Source organism: Tamandua tetradactyla, chromosome 5 (assembly GCF_023851605.1).
Source record: "Tamandua tetradactyla isolate mTamTet1 chromosome 5, mTamTet1.pri, whole genome shotgun sequence".
NCBI lineage: Eukaryota > Metazoa > Chordata > Mammalia > Pilosa > Myrmecophagidae > Tamandua > Tamandua tetradactyla.
In genome coordinates, this window is record NC_135331.1 from 152917982 (window position 1) to 152939507 (window position 21526).

General features: G+C 35.3%; 1 pseudogene; it reads right to left on the minus strand.

Annotated features, from left to right (window-relative positions):
- Positions 1–2276: 2276 nt before the first annotated feature.
- On the minus strand, positions 2277–13541 carry LOC143683354 (YTH domain-containing family protein 2 pseudogene; annotated as a pseudogene).
- Positions 13542–21526: the final 7985 nt, after the last annotated feature.

Genomic DNA, 21526 nt, shown 5'->3' on the forward strand with positions numbered 1-21526 from the left:
TGGCTATTTTTGAGTAATAGGACATTTTTACAAAATAATTTCTATAAAGAAAAATTGCAAATATTTTTGAAGATGCATGAACAGTCTTTTAAGAACTGACTGTTTTACAAGTTCAGATTTCTTTTATTTGTTCACAAAATCTAACACCGATCAACATAGACTATTTCTGCAGTTTAACTTTCCCTCTCATAAACATTCTTCCTATAAAATGAGCCATTTATTTTATTCTAATAACATCTGACACTGCAGATATGATTGTAGTCCCATGTAGATTGATCTCAGTCATCATTTGATTGTTAATGAGACACCAAAACCTTTTCTTTAATTAAAGCATCTTTTACTAATTAACAACTGTTTTCTTATTATTCAACATTATGGCGTTGCATATTATAAAATAGCTGTGAATATATTGACATTCTTTAGTAATGCCCTGCAACATTTTCGTCTTTTTGAAATTTTCACTTTTGAAGTCACTAATCCAAGAATTTATAAAGTGAAATATTCCTTCTTTATAGTGCACAGATTTCCAACAACTCTAGAGAAATGTGCTTTATGCACCATTTAGAAACATCATGCCATCTTAAGGGTAATTACTGTACTCTAAGAAATAAAATATTTTCAGCTATTAATTTGAGAAATCTTCCATTTTATCTAGCTAGCTTAAGTTAACAAATTATTAACAACATTTTCACTAAAAAATTAGTAAACACCTTGGAAACAAAATAAAGTTAAATGTACTTCATTACGAAAAAACTCTAGGGGCCCTTTTTCTTTTCCATCCTTTCTTTTTCTTCCTTCTTTTCTCTTTTTTTTATGCTCAACAAGATCTCACATTTACTGAGAAGTGATTAATGATAAAAAGAAAGGCAATGCCCACTTGTCACTGGCTGAATAAGAAATCAAAGAAACATTCACCACATGTTTTACAATATTTTTCTCTTCCAAAATGCCTTACTATAAATGCATTTTTACCACTGTTCTTATGTTTGAAATCAAATCAATCCTGACTTAATCAGTATAATGTATAAGAACAGAACATTTCTTAGGACTCCTAGTACTTTATTTTGAGTAACACAAGGTCAGAGAAAAGAAGCTACCCTTCAAGACACAACCTAGCATAACACTGTTAAATTCTCTTAGACAAAAATTCTTCATAAAATATTCTTTCAGTTCAGAAGGGAAAACCAAATTCAAACTTTTCTGAGGTGGACACCCAAAACCTTCACAACTCAAATGTTCTCCAAGTACAAGTGTCAAAAAGGGGTCGGAGGGGGAGAGGGAAGAAGGGTTTAAAAATTTGAGAAAACTGTATACACTTAAAGACTTTAAAATCCAAAAAACATAGTAAAAAGACAAAACAAAAATAGCAACAAAGCACTACACTCTGAAATCACAACCAAAGCCAAAATAAAGGGAGCATTTTCACCTCAACTACTGCTCTAGTTTGCTAGCTGCCAGAATGGGATATACCAGAAGTGGAATGGCTTCTAAAAAGGGGAATTTAAGAAGTTGCTAGTTTATAGTTCTAAGACTGTGAAAATATCCCAATTAAAACAAGTCCATAAAAGTGTCCAAATTAAGGCACCAAGAAGTTACTTTCACTCAAAAAAAGCTGACGAAGTTCAGGGTTTCTCTGTCAACTGGAAACATGGTGAACATGGCAATGTCTGCTAGTTTTCTCTTTAGGCTTCCTGTTTGTGAAGCTCCACTGGGGGTGTATTCCTTCTTCACCTCTGAAGGCTGTGTGGGCTCTCATGGTTCTTGTGACTCTAAAAAGGGACTCTCTCCAAAAATGTTTCCTCTTTTAAAGGATTCCAGTAAACTAATCAAGACCCACCTGGAATGGGTGGAGTCACATCTCCTTCTAATCCAAGGTTAATACCCACAATTGGGTAAATCACGTCTCCGTGGAGATAACCTAATCTGATTTCGAACCTGCATTATTGAATAGGGATGAAAAGAAACAGGTGACCCCACAAGACTGGACAGGATTAAAACATGACTTTTCTAGGGTACATAATCCTTTCAAACCAGCACAACTACCTAGAGGGATTGTTTTTTTTTTTTTCAGTTTTTTATTTTTCTTTCTCTCTTTTTTTTTCATTTTCCAGTTAAGTCCTATGTCTTTTGTGAAATTCAGTACGTAAACTGCAAATTTGCAATCATCTCTGAAGTCAAAGAAATTAAGAAAAAAGTGCTAATTCTCTTTGAAGGTCATTTTCTTCCTTTTAGAAAGGCAGAAGCAATCATTGCTGCAGTCTGTGTAGAACTGCCTTTTATTTTCCACGACCTTGACATTCCTCTTGAATACTTCCTTCTTCCTCTTGGCATTTCTCATAGTGTAAGATGTCATCAAAAATGGAAGTAGTGTTCTTATGATTTTCCACACATGGTTAACCTTTTCCAGGGGCACTTATTGAATGTCCCTGGAGTTGGTCACTGCTTTATCCTCATTGTTTTCTGAGTGAATGTGTCCCATTGGCTATTGAGAACCTCTTCACAAAAATCCACTTGATATCAAAACAACTCTTTGATTTTTCCTGGGACCACACATCTGCAAATGTGTTGTACTTCATGGCAGATTTCATTTCTGCAATGCCATAGAAGTGTCCACTGTCATGGACATGGAAAAGTAAGTAAATGGAGCTTTTCCTATTCATGGATAGAAAAGCAGCATCCAGTCTCTTTTAACCACACTCTGCAATGCACTAGATATTGCATTTAATGGAAAGCTGAATATTGTCTTCAGAGTAGCTCTTAATGATGAAAACTCAGCAATGTTTAAGATTCCAATCAAGATCCTTGGGGTTAAAGTTACTAATTGATCACAGCTTCTGCTTTCTGGAGAAGCAGATCCAGAACTGTCCAGAGACTGTCCTAGTCCATTACCATCCACCCCATTATGGCCTAATCCACTATCATTGCTCTGAGGTGCTACCCAGCATGTTGACTGAGTTTCCTGTTGCTGAACTGAGAACTGGGCAGGCCATGGTGGAGATGGGGCAACAGCCGTGTCTGTTGCTTTTACTGTAATCGATGCCACTGGTGAACTGTTGTTAGTCTGCTGACCTACAGGTTGGGGAGACTAAAAAAGCCTGGATTGGCTTTTTTTTTTTTTTTGCATGGCAGGCTCTGGGAATCAAACCTGGGTCTACAGCATGGCAGGCAAGAATTCTGCCACTGAGCCACCATTGCCTGCCCCCTGGATTGGCTTTTGACCTATATTCTGAACCAAAGTCTGTGAGGGGGCTTTTGCTACAGGACCCTTGTTATCCCAAGTTCCAGTATCCATGTTATGTTTTAGTTAGGTTGGTAGAAGACTCAACTCTACAAAGCCATTCTTGGTCTCAGCTTAGGTTGCTGTTTTTCAGACTTGCTAGCAATATCAGCCTAAGATGCTGATTTGGGAGGTACAAAGGTAGCTGAAGGCAAACTATTGGAAACCATGATGTTACTACTAATGGACCCACTATCAATAGCAGAACCTACCATTTTTGGAATATTGCTTGCAACTTCTGTGCTACACAACTTCAATGTCACCATTCCTTCATCTATACTATTCATGCCAGGAGCTTTATTCAGAGTCTCATTGGCAAAAACTGACTGTACATCAATCATGGCTCCATCTAAGGAGCTTGGTGTATAAGCATAACTGTTACTATATCCACAGGTCTGAGTAGACTGCTCCTGAGAACTATTATTTCCCCATGCTGAGAACTTGATCCCACTGGCAAAGAAAATTTTTAAATGCTGTCCAAAAAATAGAGTGCTACCTAGGGCCCCCGGTTGCCCAAAAATTGTATCTGGTAGGAAGGAGGGCTATGGGGAGGCTAACAGAGTTTGTCTTACTCTCACTTTGTCCATGACTCCCTGTCCTCAAATATTCCTTAAATATTGAATATTCAATCTTACCTTGAACCAGTTCCAAGAAAGGCTTACAATTAGTTCTAATCATCCATCTCTCCATAAGATACCATCAGGACTAATAGAAATGTGCCTTATATTCCTGTTTATCTTAGACCTCCAATAAGAAGTCCAAACAACCGTGTCCATCTTCAACTTACCTCCAAATGGCACTGAACATTCTTTATTATGAGTCAAACTCCCATTCTTCCCTATGATGGCCCCCAGTTATCCCAACCTCTTGTTATTCAAGTCTTTTATAACCTCCTCCCCTTGACATTAGACAGGACCTGTGATTCACTTCTAACCAACAAAATACCACAAGGATGACTAGATGTCAATTCTGTGATTATGATGCATAAAATTATAATGAATGACTTAAAAAAGACTTTCTTTCTCTCTGATATTGATGAAGCAAGGAGTCATATTAGAGAACTGAGGACTACCTCTTGCAGACTGGTAGTGAGAGCCTGAAGCCCTCAGTCCATTGGTTTATAAGGACTTTAATTCTGCCAACAACCACATGAGTATGGAATCCTTCCCCAGGCAAGTTGTGAGAACTTAGCTATGACTGACACCTTAATTATAGCCTTGCATAGGATCAAGATAAACCATGCCTGGACTCTTGACCCTCAGAAACTGAGTTAATAAATATGTGTTGTTTTAAGCAGCTAAGTTTGTGACAATGCTGTTACTCAACAATAGACAACTAATACACTCTTACCTCTCAAAACCCTGTGACTGTGCGTTTTGGAATTCACTGAAAAATAAAAAAAAGCCCCATCCATTGTAACACGAAACATGGTTAAATAATCAAAAATCAAAATGTAGGCAGATTGGAATACTTGTGGATGGGAGGGTATAAAAATTCTCTTCTGACAGCCATTATAATTTCATGCATCACAACGTGCTTCTATGCAAATGGAAAATAGTCAACAGATAAGGGAAAGTTGATGATGGTGAAAGAAGAAATAACTCTAGGAACAAAGTTTCTGAGAAGAAGAGAGGGAATGGGATCAAATACACAATTCAAAAGATGGCCTTAGGGAAAAGCTAAGTAATAGCTGCCATCTTGTTTCTATTTTTTGTGTCCTTAACAGTTTATTCAGCTCTTAGTAGCCAAGAGATCCTTTTAAAAATATTTTATTGTTTTTTTCATCACTTAAAACTGTGCTGTGATTCCCAACACCACTAAGAATAAAGTCCAAAGTATTTACACTAGGAGACAAAGCCCACATCATGTGGCCATTGTTTTTGCTCTAATTTTTTTCCTGTCATGCTTCCTTCCACTCCAGCCACAGAGACTTCCCTGCTGTCTCTAGATTTATTGCACAGGTGCGTGCCTCAGGATCTTTGGCCTGGCTGTTCCCATTGTCTGAAAAAATCTTGCCTAAGATGTAGGCAAGGCCTGCTGTCTCATTTCTTTCAAGTCTCTGACCGAAAGTCTTAGAGTGCCTTCTGCACGCATTCTATCTAAGGTAGGAGTTCTATGACTCTATTCCCTTGTCCTACTTCATTTTTCCTCAAAACTTTTTTTTTCACTAAAAGATAATATATTATATAGCCTTTTTTTTTTTATCTTTGTTTTACTCACTGCTGTGTCACAGTGTAGGCAAGTTCATGGGGGCAAATGAAACATGAGCAGAATGGGAAATACGGAAATGGAAATATCGAAATAACATTTGTTGAGTTATAACAAAGACAGTTTTCTATAGAAATGTTTATATTGGCTTGAAGAATTTTCTATGATGAAATAGATCCATTATCTACGTGTCACAATTTATTAGTAACTGATTTATGTGGTTTTCATGATCTTATCACATTTCTGATGGTTCTTTTTCCTTCTTGTTGCCGACCACCATTATTCATTTAAAGTAACCCTTCATTTAACTCAACAAACTCTCATGGCAATATTTGTCCAGGTTTTTAAAAAAATTCTTGTCAATTTATCTTTTTGCACACCAGGAATTTTACTGAGAAAAAATAATTAGTTAGGCAATTGTGTAGGTTTCATTACCCAATGAATAATCCTCTGGTAGCTTTGGTCTTTTCCAGATAGTGAAAACATTAAAAGGATCTTTCAAAACTTTTTATGAGAAAAAATAATTGGTTAAGCAATTTTGTAGCTTTCATTACCCAGTGAATAATCCTCTAGTTAGCTTTGGTCTTTTCCAGATAGTGAAAACATTAAAAGGATCTTTCAAAACTTTTTAAAGAAATTTGTCTTGTTAGCAATACCTCCTTCTAACTTTTTAAATGTGCCAACTTACCCATAAATGTTTTTGAGAAAATCACAGAGCTTTACTTTTTCATCCATTTTCTCTTCCATTATAAATATTTCAAAACAATTTTATTCATTTATTCTGACATTTCATTTAGTTAACATACTCCTCACACACCTGTCCATCCTCACATTAAGTTTTGAAGACGCAGCACATTTTCTCACTGAGTGCCTATGAATGGCATCATGCTTCTACAGAGAAGAGTCCGTGCCAAACTTTCCTAATCCTATTGTACATAATGCAATCACAAAACTGTCCTTTCTTCCTGATCACCCTTTTAAATGTCTTTCTCAAATTCCCTCTAAAGATGAATGAGAGTATCTTCAAAATGCCTGGACCTCTGAAAAAAATTAAGCTTGGACATAACATTTATAAACTATACATGTACATCAAATATGTATATCTTTAAAATGATGTTCTAAATTTACCAAGAAAAATCACTCTGTACCTTCTGATTAGCATTTCTCCCATTACCCCACTACTCTTCTCCATTTAGACAGTATAGTTTTGTGTTTCTTGCATTTGAGATTAAGATTTGGCTCTAAGAGTTGTTCTTATAACTGCAAGCAGTTTCCATGGAAACACAGCATGGCTTCTTAAATGTCAGCTTTCTCAAACTAAAACTTGCAGTTTAGGAAAGATCCTTCATTGAAGTGTGACAATCTCTTCCATCTCTGTGAAGCAAGTATGGAATGTTGGAATAAAAAGAGACATCAGGACCAAGCTATATAGTTAACCAACATTTCCATACCTTAAAATATGAACTGAATGCCTACCAATTTAAAATCAGTGTTTTTTAAGAAAGAATAATCACCCTCCTGCATACTAATCAAAAAGCAGTGTCAGAGAAACTGACAAAGGAAGCATATTGATTTCCTTTTCCACAGAAATATATTAGAATAGCTGTCCCCTGCCTCTTCCAGAGATTCTCAAATCTATTATATAAAACATAGGTATCAGGCTGTGGTTCTAGCCTCAGGGATGGCCCGTGCAGTTCCGCCAGAGGGCCTCTAGACACATCAAATGGTGGTTTGGGAGTCAACTAATAATAGCTAAACAGACAAATATACCCAAAACAGACAAAAAAGGGAAGGATTCAACATATTCATATCACTGCTTCCAGATTTTTGCTAGCAAAATTGAGCAGAAAATTGAGGCCATGAGTGCAAATAACTGTGATCAAAAGAGGCATTTTAATGAAAGTTTATTATAAAGTCTTATTTAAGAGTTTCTTTGAATAATCCTTAAGCCTGAATCAGGCAACTGTCTTGTTGATTTTTTCATATAAACAAAAGATAACTTGTAGAAATGGTCAAGAATTTAGAAAATGTTTCCTTTGTGGACGATTGTTAATTGGAATCTGCCCCAGTTTATCACATTGGTTACCCAGAGAGCCACCGTCCTTTTTTCCCTCCTGCTTCTCCTTCTTCCACTCCTCACCCTCTCTTCCCCTCCTTCTTCTTTTTCCTTCCCCTTCTATACCTCTTCCCTGCACTTTCCCCTTCTCCTTCTTTTTCTTTTCTTTGTGTGTGTCTCTTTGGGGGGTTGCCTTTTTATTTAATTTAGATTTTTTATTTTAAATTTTATACAAGTTGAGCATGTGTATAAATTTAAAAAGTGAGATACTTTTGCCAAATTTCTTATATAAAAACTTCAGTTCCTTTTCAATTTCTAGAACATCATAAGCAACTACTTCCAACTCTTTTAGTTGATTTTCTTTGGATTTGCTTTTATAAATCTAAATAGCATACTTTTACGAGTACTTTTGTATTTTTATTAGCTTTAAATATTAGTTGATATAGAGAAAAAAATAAAAACAATAAAAATAGTAAAAAAAAAGACACAAACAAACAAACAAACAAACAAAAAAACCCTATAGCTCAGATGCAGCTTCATTCAGTGTTTTAACATAATTACTTTACAATTAGGTATTATTGTGCTGTCCATTTTTGATGTTAAGAATTACTGATTGCATATGTAGAATGGAATGATTTCTAAATGTTGTGTTAATTTCTTTTTTCTGTAATTTATAAAAAACAAAAACAAAACAAACAAACAAAAATGCTTCAGAACAAATGGAACCTATTTTAAGGACATGACACCAACTATAAGGAAGACTCAGAAAATTGTCAATAATGTAAATTTTTTTACAAAATTTAAATAAATAATGTAAATAAATATTAGTTGACAAGCCCATGCCTTTCCCCATACATGCATGCTTTCTGTTCATTGAAATTTGGGCTGAGCATAGGTTTCTCATTGGGAAATAATTTTTTTCTACAGCAATCTGAAAGCATTGTTTTTCTTCCAGTTTCCAATATTACTGCCAAAAAGTCTATTTTGATTTGTCTATGAAATCTGTTTGTTTTTTTCTTTTAATTTTTGTGTTGGTTGCTTGCTAATTTATTTTTTCCCTTTAAAAAGACAGTAATATTTTCCTTGTCCTAGGGCACTGAATTTCACAATCTTTGTGTCAGTCATTTCATTCATTGTGCTAAACTCTCTTGAACTACTTGAGTAGGAAATTGCATATTTTCAGCTCTGCAGTGGTTTCTTCATCTGTTTCTTTAATGATTTTTGCTCCTTTGTTTTCTAATTATTATTGTTGTCTATTTTCTTCTGAGGTTGTTTTCTTTCTGTTATCTCTTTCTGGCATTCCTTTTATTTAGACACTGAAACTCCTGGACTATCTAACTTAAATATCTTTTGTCTCTTATTTACATCCCTTTTGCTCTGTGTCTTGAAACATTTCCTAATTTTAAACTTTTAATACTTCCATTGAGATTTCATCTCCTTCAAAATTTTTTAAGAACTTTTCTTCTCTCTCTGAATTCTCCTTTACTCCCTCTTTAAATAGCTTCCAATTGTAGTTTCAGGGATACTGTTCTAGTTTGCTAGCTGCCGGAATATAATGTACCAGAACCGGAACAGCTTTTAAAAAGGGGAATTTAATAAGTTACAAGTTTACAGTTCTAAGACTGTGAAATTGTCCCAATTAAAGCAAGTCTATAGAAATGTCCAATCTAAGGCATCCAGGAAAAGATACTTTTGTTCAAGAACGCTGATGACATTCAGGGTTTCTCTCTCAGCTGGAAGGGCACGAGGCCAAGTCTGCTAGCTTTCTCTTCCAGCTTCTTGTTTCATGAAGCTCTCCAAGGGGTGTTTTCTTTCTTCATCTCCTAAAGTCTATGGCTGTGAGGGTTCTCCTCATGGCTCTCCTCATTCTGTCATGGTTCTGTGGCTATCTCCTCATTCTCAAAAGGAACTCTCTCTGATATGTCTTCTCTTTTATAGGATTCCAGTAAGCTAATCAAGACCCATGTAGAATGGGTGGAGAGACATCTCCATCTAATCAAGTTTAATACCCACAATTGATTGAGCCATATCTCCATGGATATAACCTGATCAAGTTTCCAACCTATAGTACTGAATAGGAATTAGAAGAAAACATTGCTCCCCCAAGATTGATTAGGATCAAAACATGGCTTTTTGAGGGTACATAAATCCTTTTAAACCAGCACAGATGCTGTATATTTTCTTATCTCTTTGATGATGTTAAAAATAATTGCTTTCAAGCTTGTTTGTTTTTATTTATTGTCTAATATCTGTTTCTCCATGCCCTACTTTTGCATTAGTTTTGTGTTCATTTTGGCCTATTCGTATTAAATTCATCCCCCAAATGTTGGTTTACCCCTGGTTACCCACTTACATTTGAAAGTGGGACACTAAAAAGCTAATAGGAACCACCAGGTATGGGCCTTATTGAGAGCAGTCTTTAATGGAAGATGCTCACTGGGCTATTTATTGAATCACTTTCAGCACCTTTATGTATTTACTCTTGCGTAATTTAGACTTCTTGGAGAAGATTCTTTCAAATTCTTGTCTGGCTGCTAGCATTTTAAGTAACAAATGAGGAAGAAACATTAGAGGCTCAACAATCTATACTTTTACTTACTTTTTTTGGATAGACCCAACCTCCAGTTTGGCCTCATGTTCCCCAGTCTATCAACCCTTGATTTGACCCAATTAAGAGAATGAAAACCCCATTTACTCAATAGATATTGAAAGAGACATTGCCTGACTGCAAAGGTAGAAAGGATACCTCCTTCTCGGGGAGAATTTTAACTAGCCACTTTCTCCTCATTTCCAGAGGCAAATTTTGAAGTGAATTCTGAAGGCTTTTGATGGGTACATGGCATAAATATGATAGTTTCTTTGCTTTCTCCACTATTGGCTTAAGGTTCAGCTTTCTTGGGTTTACCAAGTCAGTCACTGTCTGTGCCTTTGCTTTCCAGCTTCCAAATCTTAAATTGCTATGGTCTCTTCTTCCATTCTCTTTGTCCTTGTTTTCTTCCTTCATACCATCTTTCAGTGTTATTAGTGGGATTTTTGGAAGCAGCAGAGTATAATGTATATATTCAACATGTCATCATTGTGGTTTCATTCTTTATTTTATGGGTACTATATATGAATCTAGTAGCCATAATCCTTTAATATTATTCCCAGAAAAGATATCTTTCTTGTTTCAGAGGTGAGAAATCTTACCCCATGGAGGTCAATTCTTCTACCTATAGAGTTAAAGTAGATTTGGAATTTGGACACAGGTCTTTTGACATTAAAATGTCCACTCCCAGGGTGGGCCGCGGTGGCTCAGCGGGCAAAGTGCTTGCCTGCTATGCCGGAGGACCTCGGTTCGATTCCCGGCCCCAGCCCATGTAACAAAAACGGAGAAACAGAATACAATAAAACAAGAAAATGTTTAAAAATGTTTCCCTTTCTTCCTTCCTTCTATCCTTCCTTCCTTCTCTCTGTCTTTCCTTTAAAAAAAAAAAAAAAAAAAAAAAAAAATGTCCACTCCCAGAATGTCACAATTTTAAAACAATATAAGATTCTAAAAATTATTTCATCAAGATCGTCATATTATGAAAAGAATCCAGAGAAGTGAAGGGTCTTAGAATTGATTAAACTGCGAGCTAAGACTTAAGTTTCTTGATAACCAATTAATATTACTGTTCTAGTTTGCTAGCTGCTAGAATACAATATACCAGAAACAGAATGGCTTTTAAAAAGGGGAATTTAATGAATTGCTGGTTTACAGTTCTAAGGCCGAGAAAATGTCCCAATTAAAACAAGTCTATAGAAATGTCCAATCAAAGGCATCCAAGGAAAGATACCTTAGTTCAAGAAGGCCGATGAAGTTCAGGGTCCCTCTCTCAAGTGAGAAGGCACAAAGAGCACACAGTCAGGGTTCCTCTGTCATCTGGAAGGGCATATGGCAAACATGGCATCATCTGCTAGCTTCGTCTCCTGGCTTACTGTTTCATGAAACTACCCAGGAGGCATTTTCCTTCTTCATCTCCAAAGGTTGCTGGCTGGTGGACTTTGCTTCTCATGGCTATGTCATTCTACTCTGCTCTCTCTGAATCTCCTTCATTCTCCAAAATGTTTCCTCTTTTATAGGACTTCAGAAACTTATCAAGACCCACCCAAATGGGTGGAGACATGTTGTCACCTAATTCAGTTTAACAACCACTCTTGATCAAATCACATCTCCAGGGAGATGATCTGATTAAGTTTCAAACACACAGTATTGAATAGGGATTGTTCTGCCTTTATGAAATGGATTTAGATTAAAACATGGCTTTTCCAAGGGACATGCATCCTTTCAAACCAGCATGATTACTGAACATGATCTCTAGAATATTTTCTTTAAAAATAGGGAAGCTGAATTTAGAAAAGGAGATAGGAACAGTTTGTGTTTTGATAAGTCAGTAATATTTGTCCATTGGAGTTCTCTGGTGCATTACTAAGCTTAGTAAGACTGATGGCTATGTCATACTGGTGTTGAATCCTTTTTTGGGGGAAGGGAGGTTCATGGGCCAGGAATGGAACCCGGGTCTCCAGCATGGCAGACAAGTCCCACATGGCAGGTAAGCATTCCACCACTGAAGCACCATGCACTTGGGTGTGGACTGTTAACAAAGTTCTGGTAAAGTCTATTTCAATTGTGAGAAGACCGTTCAGAACTAGTTGGACTACTCAGAACCGATACAAATGAGGGAACATGAAAAGACAGGTAGAGGTAGTTTAATGTGAGGTTTGATATAGAAAATATTAGCTCATATTAATGTGACCCAAACTACTTTCATAAAAAATAAACAATTTTTAATGAAAATATTCAATCATAAAAATGGAGTAAACTTCAACCAGAGGCTTAGAAATGAAAACAACACAGGAATATGAAACTTCTTACCATTCTACATGCTTTTCTTTTAAAGGGAAGTGTATGTGTATATGTGTGTATATGTGTGCGTATTTATATTTATGTGAATCTATATGTATTTGTGTGTGTAAGTATAAATACACACACAACCTTCTAAGCACCTTACCATTTCTCACACTTTTCCTTTAAAGGGAAATGTATGTATACATATTTGTATATATACTTATATACATGTGTGTATATGTATATACAGACATACCTATGTGCTTACATGTATACACACACATATATAGACATACACTCAGGAAACATCTAAATGTGTATGTCAAGATATGAAAAAGAAATGCAAATAATTGGATAAGTTAATATCAACCTGAGGGAGTATTTACTGTTATACTATAAAACTTAGAAAGTAGGATTTTATAATGAAATGCTAACTTTAATTATAGCAGAGAAAATAGCAGCATCATAATTAATATGTAAAGCAAATGAAAATAGATCATTATTATGTAAAAATAAAGCTGATACTCATTGCATGAATTGCAATGAATGAAACATTTAACAATAAAGTTCATTGCTAAATGTTTACATTATTATGTAAAAATAAAGCTGATGTTCATTTCATGTGTGGTGAAAACAAATAAAAACTATGGTTAAGTCATTATAGACCTATGGTAGCTTCAGGGTATATCCCAAAGATTCATAGAAATTGAAGTAAAAGAGTGCACTTGATTTGCTTTAGAAAAAGGCGAAGACTCTTACAGACACAAGATGCAAAATTGGCCGAAGTATGGCTCAAGAAATAGAAAATGACTTCCTAAATTGATTCCATCCTTATATGATCATCAAGGACTTAAATACATTATTTTTCTGATTAATAAACACTAGCTAATAATGCGAAAAGGTATCCCCCCTATTTATCAAATTTGCATCCACCCCCAATGATTTGGAAATCATTTGGGCTAAAAGGAAACATGACCACCCACTCTTGTTCCAGCCTTAGACCCTTGTCTTGGCACCATCTGGGAACATCCATAGTCGGCCCCAACTCTGAAGACATCAATGACCAATGTCAAGACTGATGTGAGAGAGACATGAATTCCTGATCTTGCTTTCATTGAACTACTTTCCATTGGCGCTTGACAAATATATGTGCATTGCTGAACAGGACTGAATTTGTTTTCCTGGACCTCAGAACAAATGCTGCCCTTTAGATTAAAGGCAAAGAATGCATTCAGAAAAACCCTGGTTCTTTTCCCTTATTTCTTTGACTCACTTTTTCATTTGATCACTTTATTGTTGGTTGCTGTTTCAAAATGACCAGGGAATTTTTCCCTTTTTCGGTCAATCAAACCAAGAGTTCTTATTTATAATCTTTTCTAAACTTCTTAATTAGAGAAAATTTCTGGGTCATAATAATAGTGGTGGTTGTTATTAGGAAATTAGATAAATATATGTTATACTAGGAACTGGGCTTTGAGCATTATATGCGTGGTGGAATTATATTCTGAAGTATTATCCAGTTATTTTCAGTTTTTCCTTCCCCTTCTCTCACACCCATAACTCAAGGGTCATTTCCCTTCCCTCTAACTTACACAGAGGAAGCAATATTAAAACAAATTGTCAATCTAAGGGGAAGAAAAAGTTTTCTTCTCAGGGAGAAAATAAGACAGAGATGGGGAAAAATAGAGAAAAGGAAAATTATGTGGCCTCTGAAGCCTACCAGAAAAGACTGGATGGTTTGGAGGGACCTTCTAGATGAAGCTCTGCTGGGTCATGGACTCTTCCACCAATACATCGATGGTAAGCAATTTTATATTTAACTTCTGGGATACCTGTAAGCTCCTTCTGAAGAACGTATACAAAATTTGGTCACACACTGACAGAAATGAGGCTGAAAATGGAACCACAATGCAATCAAGGAGCACTGAAATAAACCAGTAGGATATTTCCCTGTAAGCAGAGACAATGCTCAACTCAATAGGATTACATATAAGTTAGGATATTGAGGCACAGAGAAGTTAAGCAACATGAGTAAGTTGAGCTATTCAATCTTTTTTTTTGAGTAGCTATATAAGCCTAGGCAGTCTGGCTTCAGAGCTTCATTCATCATATTATGCTGGTTCCAAATATCCACTGCAAAATAATTTAGGAAAAGAATTTATCAATATGGTGATTTACTATTGCCTCTAAAAAAGTATTCATCTTCTTAGATCACAATACTGGGCTTCATTTTGCTCTATTATATATTTATTTTCCTCACAGAGAGATCTGGATCAAGGGCACTTCTGACATTAAAAAATAGCATGCCAGTTCCTATGTAGTCTGAGCTTTAGAATGTCAATTTCGCTTGCAGGTGTTCACATTTTCAGATTTGTTGGAAATCTATTACAATTTAGGTAAATGGGTTTTTAATTAACAAAAACTGAATTTCAACCCAAGGGAGAATTCTTCGACCTTAGAGTTAACTCCATAATAAATCTAGTTTTATAAAATGTCAGCCATGCCCACCTGCCTGCTTTTCTGATCACTGTACTATGGTTTCCAAGGAGCTATCTATCAATCTGGCCTCCTGGTATCAACTGCTAAAGTAAGATTTACACAATAACAGTAACTTTAGTTTATATAATCAAGGCACATTGCTTTGTATATTTTCTCTGGTACAAAAACCATGTTATAGTATCAAGCCTTAAACCTAATGATACACCAAAGATTTGACTTTATCATGCATAACCCACTCCCAAGATCTGCACTTTCTTTCCATGATGCATTCTCAAAAGATCAACCTCAGATTTCAGGAACCTTCAAGTCCATCAGAGACCCCGAAAGATCACGCCATAAAATATGGGAATGGATAACAGGATGGAGTTCCAAGTGAGCTCCAAGGTGAGACTTGGTTCTGACAGCTGCCAAAACCATATCAAGGGCAAAGAAAAATCGCCATAGTTTTAGTCCTGCCTAGTTCAGACATCCCAGGTCAGGAGCCAGCTGTCCTTCAATTCATCTCAATCCCTGTGGCCTGAGTACTTAGTCACCCTTATTAAAAAAAAAAAGAGAGAGAGAGAGAGAGATTGTTATCGATGTGTAACATACCTAAAAAATGTATGTCCTAAATGTAAAATATAAAATTAAAAATATTTGGAAGAGAATATAAGAGAAAATCTGCGTAACCTTAGGTTTAGTGATTGGTTTTTAGATACAACACCAAAAGTGTGATCAAAGAAAGAAAAAATTGATTAGTTGGACTTTATTAAAATTAAAAAGTTCTGCTCTGTGAAAGGCACTGTTAAGAGAATGAAAAGACAAGCTTCAGACTGGGAGAAAACATTTACAAAATACATAGCTGACGAAAGACTTGTTTACAAAATATACGAAGAACTCTTAAAACTTAGTAATAAGAAAACAAACAACCCAATTTTAAAAAAGACCAAAAGAGCTAAACAGACACTTCACCAAAGCAGATATTCAGATGGTAAATAAGCATATGAAAAGATGTTCAACATCATATGCAATTAAGAAAATGAAAATTAAAACTATAATGTGATACTACTACACCCCTATAACAGAGGCTGAAATCCAAAAAACTGACAATACCAATTAATGGTGATAATGTAGAACAGTAACACTCATTCATTGCTGGTGGGAATGCAACATCATACTGCCACTTTGGAAGACAGTTTGGCATAAAGCCGAACATAGGCTTACCATATGATCCAGCAATCACACTCCCAGATATTTACCCAAATGAGTTGAAAACTTATGTACACACAAAAACCTAAACACAAATATTTGTAGTAGCTTTATTCATATTCACTAGAGACTGAAAGCAACCAAGATGTCCTTCAATAGGTGAATGAATAAACAAACTGTGATGCATCTGTGCAATGAAATACTCTTCAGTGATAGAAGGAATGAGCTATCAATTCACACAAACACATGGATGAATTGTCAATGTGTTTTGTTAAGTGAGAGAAATCAGTATGGAAAGACTATATATTGCATGATACCAATTATATGCCATTTTGGAAAAGTTACAACTATAGAGACAGTAACTAGAACAATGGTTGATAGGGATTCATTGGTGGGAGGGTTTAATAAGTAAAGCATAGGTGATTTTTTTAGGGAGAAAGTCAATCCTGTATGATATAGGAATGATGGATATGTAACGCTACGCATTTGTCAAAACCCATAGAAATATATATATAACACAAAGAACTACCCTTTTTGTATGCAAATGTTTAAAAATCTATTAAAAAATTAGGAAACCCCAGGATGGAATGCAGAATACTACAAAACAATATAACTGTATTACTAATGTAAATAGCACCATTACTAAGGTAGTAGTGTGAAGAGGTTCTGCCTAAATAACTTGGGAAATGAATGGAGTTTGTAAGAGTAGGAGAAAAGGAACTATATGCAAGTAAAAAAGATAGTTGTTACAGGTGTTTCCTTCAGAGCTATGAATTAATTCTTAAACCATTTTACATGTATACTGGAATTGAACAACTAAGTTAAGGGATGGCAGGATGGCATATGGTGGGAGCCAAACTTCTTATTTTTAGAGTGGGAGTTTATATAAGCAAGGGGAGGAAGCTAGAACAATCCATGTGGTAACGGACTGAAGTTGGAGACATGAGTATGATCTCATTTGCAACTTAATATAGAAACAGATGGTGACATATGGAAATATTCATAGATACATGTATATACAAGGGTTAGTGTACACACATAAATTTCCTTTCTTTTTCAGCTGAAATGACCAAGAATCAACAATATCCTAAGAGAAGTAATCATACCTAGCACACAGATTTTGGTTTCCAATACATTTTTCAATGCAAGGAACCAGTGCTCCTTAGAGAACGGCAGATTCTAGGAATGACAGAGGAAATATACACTATAAACCTGGAGCATCTTGTAGTACCAGAAAGTAAGGGCGTGCTTACAAAGAAAAAAATAAACGAGACACAGTGGGGATATATCAAAGGTACATATGAGCCAAGTGAAAGAGCTCCCAATGGTAAAAGCTGGGAATATTCAAGCAAGAAAATATCCTGTGCAGAAGAATTCCAAATAATTTATGTATATATTCCACCTCCAAATATGTGGAGCATAATTCCTCACTCCTTAAGTGTGGGCTGTACACAGTATGGAAGGGATGTAAAAGAAACAGAAAAGAAGATCTTTACAGTGAAAAACCTGACAAACACTGCCTCAGTCAGGTGTGAAGGTTGACATCAATAGTGATAACTCATTGATACTACATGCCCTTGATATGATAGGAATGGCTTTTCACCTCTGTGTTTTTCCTCCCAAATGCACATGATACCAGTTGAGTTATGAGAAAACACATCAGACAAAACCTAACTGAGGTACATTCTACAAAACTAACGGGTATTCATCAAAACTGTAGAGGTCATCATAAAAAGAAAAATTTGAGAAACTGTTACAGCCCAGAAACTTAGGAGACTGACATCTCAATGTAATGAGAATCCTGGATGGAATCTTGGAACAGAAAAAGAACATTAGGTAACAACTAAGAAAATCAGAAGAAAGTATGGACTTCAGTTAATATTAGTGTATCAATATTAGTTCATTAATTGTGACAAATGTAAGATGCTTATCATTGGGGAAATGGGTGTGGTATATATGGGAGCTCTGTACTATCAAAGCAATTTTTCTGTACATAGAAAACTATTCTAAAATGAAAAGTTTATTTTAAAAAATACATGGCATAATTATATGGCTCAGTGATTGAACACTTGTGTATGTATCTAGCTCCCAAATCAAGAAATAAAACATTACCAGCCCTGTAGAAGTCTCCTTGTCCTCCTTACATCCAGTTATTATTCCCCCTTCCCCAAGGACAACCAGAACCCTGATTTCTAACAACATAGATTAGTTTTGCCGGTCACTCAGCTTAATATAATTGGAATCATATAATGTGAGGAAGATACATCTTTAAATGACAAATGGCTCAAGTCACTTGTGGTCCTGTGGGAATATATATGCCTTTATGTGCATTTTTAGCCATTTATAGTATAGGTATTTAGGCATTATGTAGATATAGGTGCATTATAGGTATAAAATTAAAAATGCTTATTAGTAGTTGGCATAGCCTCTGTATTTGACTTCAGGTGAAATTTAAGCTATTTGGAAATCAACTAATTAAGGAGAGTGGAAGAATAAAACATGAAAGTTTGTCTTCTTTTGCTTGTGTATTGCCTTTTTAAAAAATGTTTGAATTATACAGATTTTGGATTCTGTACTTCAACTCTTTCTGGTTACCAGCTAATAAAATAAAGCAAATTTCGGTTATTAGATTTTCAAATAATAAGCAGATGGCATTTATATTTTCACTGATTTCTTACTCCTTCTTCAATGAAGTCTAAAATCTAGGTGCCTTGTACCCCCAGGAACACCCTTGTAGAAATTTATAGTAACCCCCTTCTTGATTTATAGTAAGTATGTGTGTCTTTAAGACAAAGAATTTTATTTAATTTTAGTCCTCATATAGCCTGCCACTTGATTGCTTTGTAAAATGCAGATTTCCAAACCTGCTCAACCCTTACTGAACCAAACTCTTTGAAGTTAATGACTGATTATCTGCAATTTATAATACTGTCATGTAATTATCTTGCCCACTCACGTTTGGAAACTCTTCTTTAGCATCAAACATGACATAATTGGTGAATTTTCTTTGTAGTTTTTTTCAGTCGTTTTAAAATTTAAGTGAGTGTGTGTGTGCTTGGAATTTCAACATTTGTACTCTTTTACTTAGACGTATAAAATGTGCAATCTTACTTACTTTATCAGATCCCATATTTCTATCTAACCTTAATTTGTAAAATCTGAGGGAAATGTTAAAACAAAAACAAAAATTAAATTGAGCATAGCCTATCGCTTTCAGTTTTTAATTGTGTATTATAGTTGTACATAGCCTCTTTTGGAAGACTATTGAATCTTTTCAAGAATTAAGCTTAGGAAATTCTGGCATCTCCCCACTCTGCCTCTTCTTTTCTTTTCTTTTAAAATTTATTCAGGTAAAGTGCACATTCATAAAATTTAACATTTAACCATATTGAATTGTACAGTTCAATGCCCTTTAGTATATTTACAATGCTTCACCACTATCAACTTATTTCCATTACCCAAAAGCAGTCTCTGTACCCAATAAGTAGCCACTGACCTTTCTTTTGTCCCCTCTACCTGGAAACCACTAATCTGCTTTCTGCGTATGGCTTTTCCTATTGTGAATATTTCAGGTAAGTGGAATCATGTAACATGTAATCTTTTGCCTCACTCATATTGGAGCATGAATCAGTAACTGTTATTCCTATATGTGTGTATGTGTTCATTTTTGGAGCAGTTTTAGGCATGCAGAAAAATCATGCAAAAATTGCAAAGAGATCTTATATGCCACTCCGCACCATTGCACCTCCCTGCACAGTCTCCCCTATTGTAAACATTTTACATTAATGTGGTACATCTTTACAAATGATGAACCAATGTTTACATTGTTAGTAACTAAAGTACATAGTTTATATTAGCTTTCACCCTTTGTGAAATATGAGTTTTGACAAATGTTTGATGTCATGTATCCACCATTATAACATCATACAAAATAATTTTACTGTCCTATAAATGCCCTGTGATCCACCTATTCATGCCTTCCCTCCACCTCATCCTCAACCTGTGGCAACCACTTACCTTTTAACTGTCTCTATAGTTTCACCTTCTCCCAATATAGTTGGAATCATGCAGTATATAGCCTGTTCAGATTGGCTTCTTTCACTTAGCAATACGTAATTAAGTTTCCTATATACCTTTTGTGGCTTGATAGCTCATTTCTTTTTTTCACTGAATAGTATTCCCAATGTATGGTTGTACCTTAGTTTGTTTATCCATTCACTTGGCAAGGACATCTTCATTGCTTTCAATTTGGGGCAGTTATGAATAAAGCTGCTGTAAACATTGATGTACATATTTTTGTGTGGACAAATATTTTCAACTCCTTTGGCTAAATTCTTAGGAGTGCAAATTCTGGATCGCATGATAAGCCTACGTTTAGCTTTGTATGAAACTGCCAAACTGTCCTCCAAAGTGGCTGTGTCACTATTGCATTCCACCAATGGTGAGTGAGAATTTCTGTTTCTTCACACCCTTGCCAGGATTTGGCAGTGTTAGTGTTTTCAATTTTAACCATTCTAAAGCAATGTAGTTCTATCTCATTGTTGTTTTAATTTGCAATTCCCTAATGATATCTGGTGTTGAGAATGTTTACATATGTCTGAATATCTTCTATAGTGAGGTGTCTGTTCAGCTCTTTTGCCTGATTTTGTAATTGGGTTGTTTATTTTCTTATAATTGAGTTTGAGTTTTAAGAGTTCTTTTTATATTTTGGATACAAGTCTTTTTGCAGTATGTATTCTTCAAATATTTTCTCCCAGTTGGTGGCTTGTCTTTTCGTTCTCTCAACAGTGCCCTTTGCAGAGTAGGAGTTTTTAATTTTAATAAAATCCAACTTATGAATTTTTCTTTCACTGATTATGTTTTTGGCATTGTACCTAAGAAGTCATTGCCAAAACCAAAGTCACCTAGATTTTTTTACTTTATCTTCTAAAAGTTTTGTTGTTTTGCATTTTAAATTTAGGTCTATGATTCATTCTGAGTTGTCTTTTCTGAGAGGTATAAGGTATGATTTGGTTTTTTTGTTTGTTTTTTTTTTGCATGTGGATATCCATTGTTTTTTGCACTATTTTGTTGAAAGACCACCTTTTCTCCACTGAAATGCCATTGCTGCTTTGTCAAAGGTAGTTGATTATATTTGTGAGTGCATTTATGGTCTCTGTAATATGTTCCACTGATCTGTCTGGTTTTTTTGTTGAAACCATACTGTTTTGATCACTGTAACTTATAGTAAGTCTTGAAGTTGGGTGGTTTCAGTGTTTTGACTTTTTCAATATTGTGTTGGTTATTATTGTTTTGTTTTTTGCCTTTTCGTATAAACTTTAGAATCAATTTGTGTTTATTAAAATTGTGTTGAATCTATATGTATGAACTTGGGAAAAATTGCCATCTTAATAAAATTGAGTCTTCCTAGTCATGGTTATGGACTATC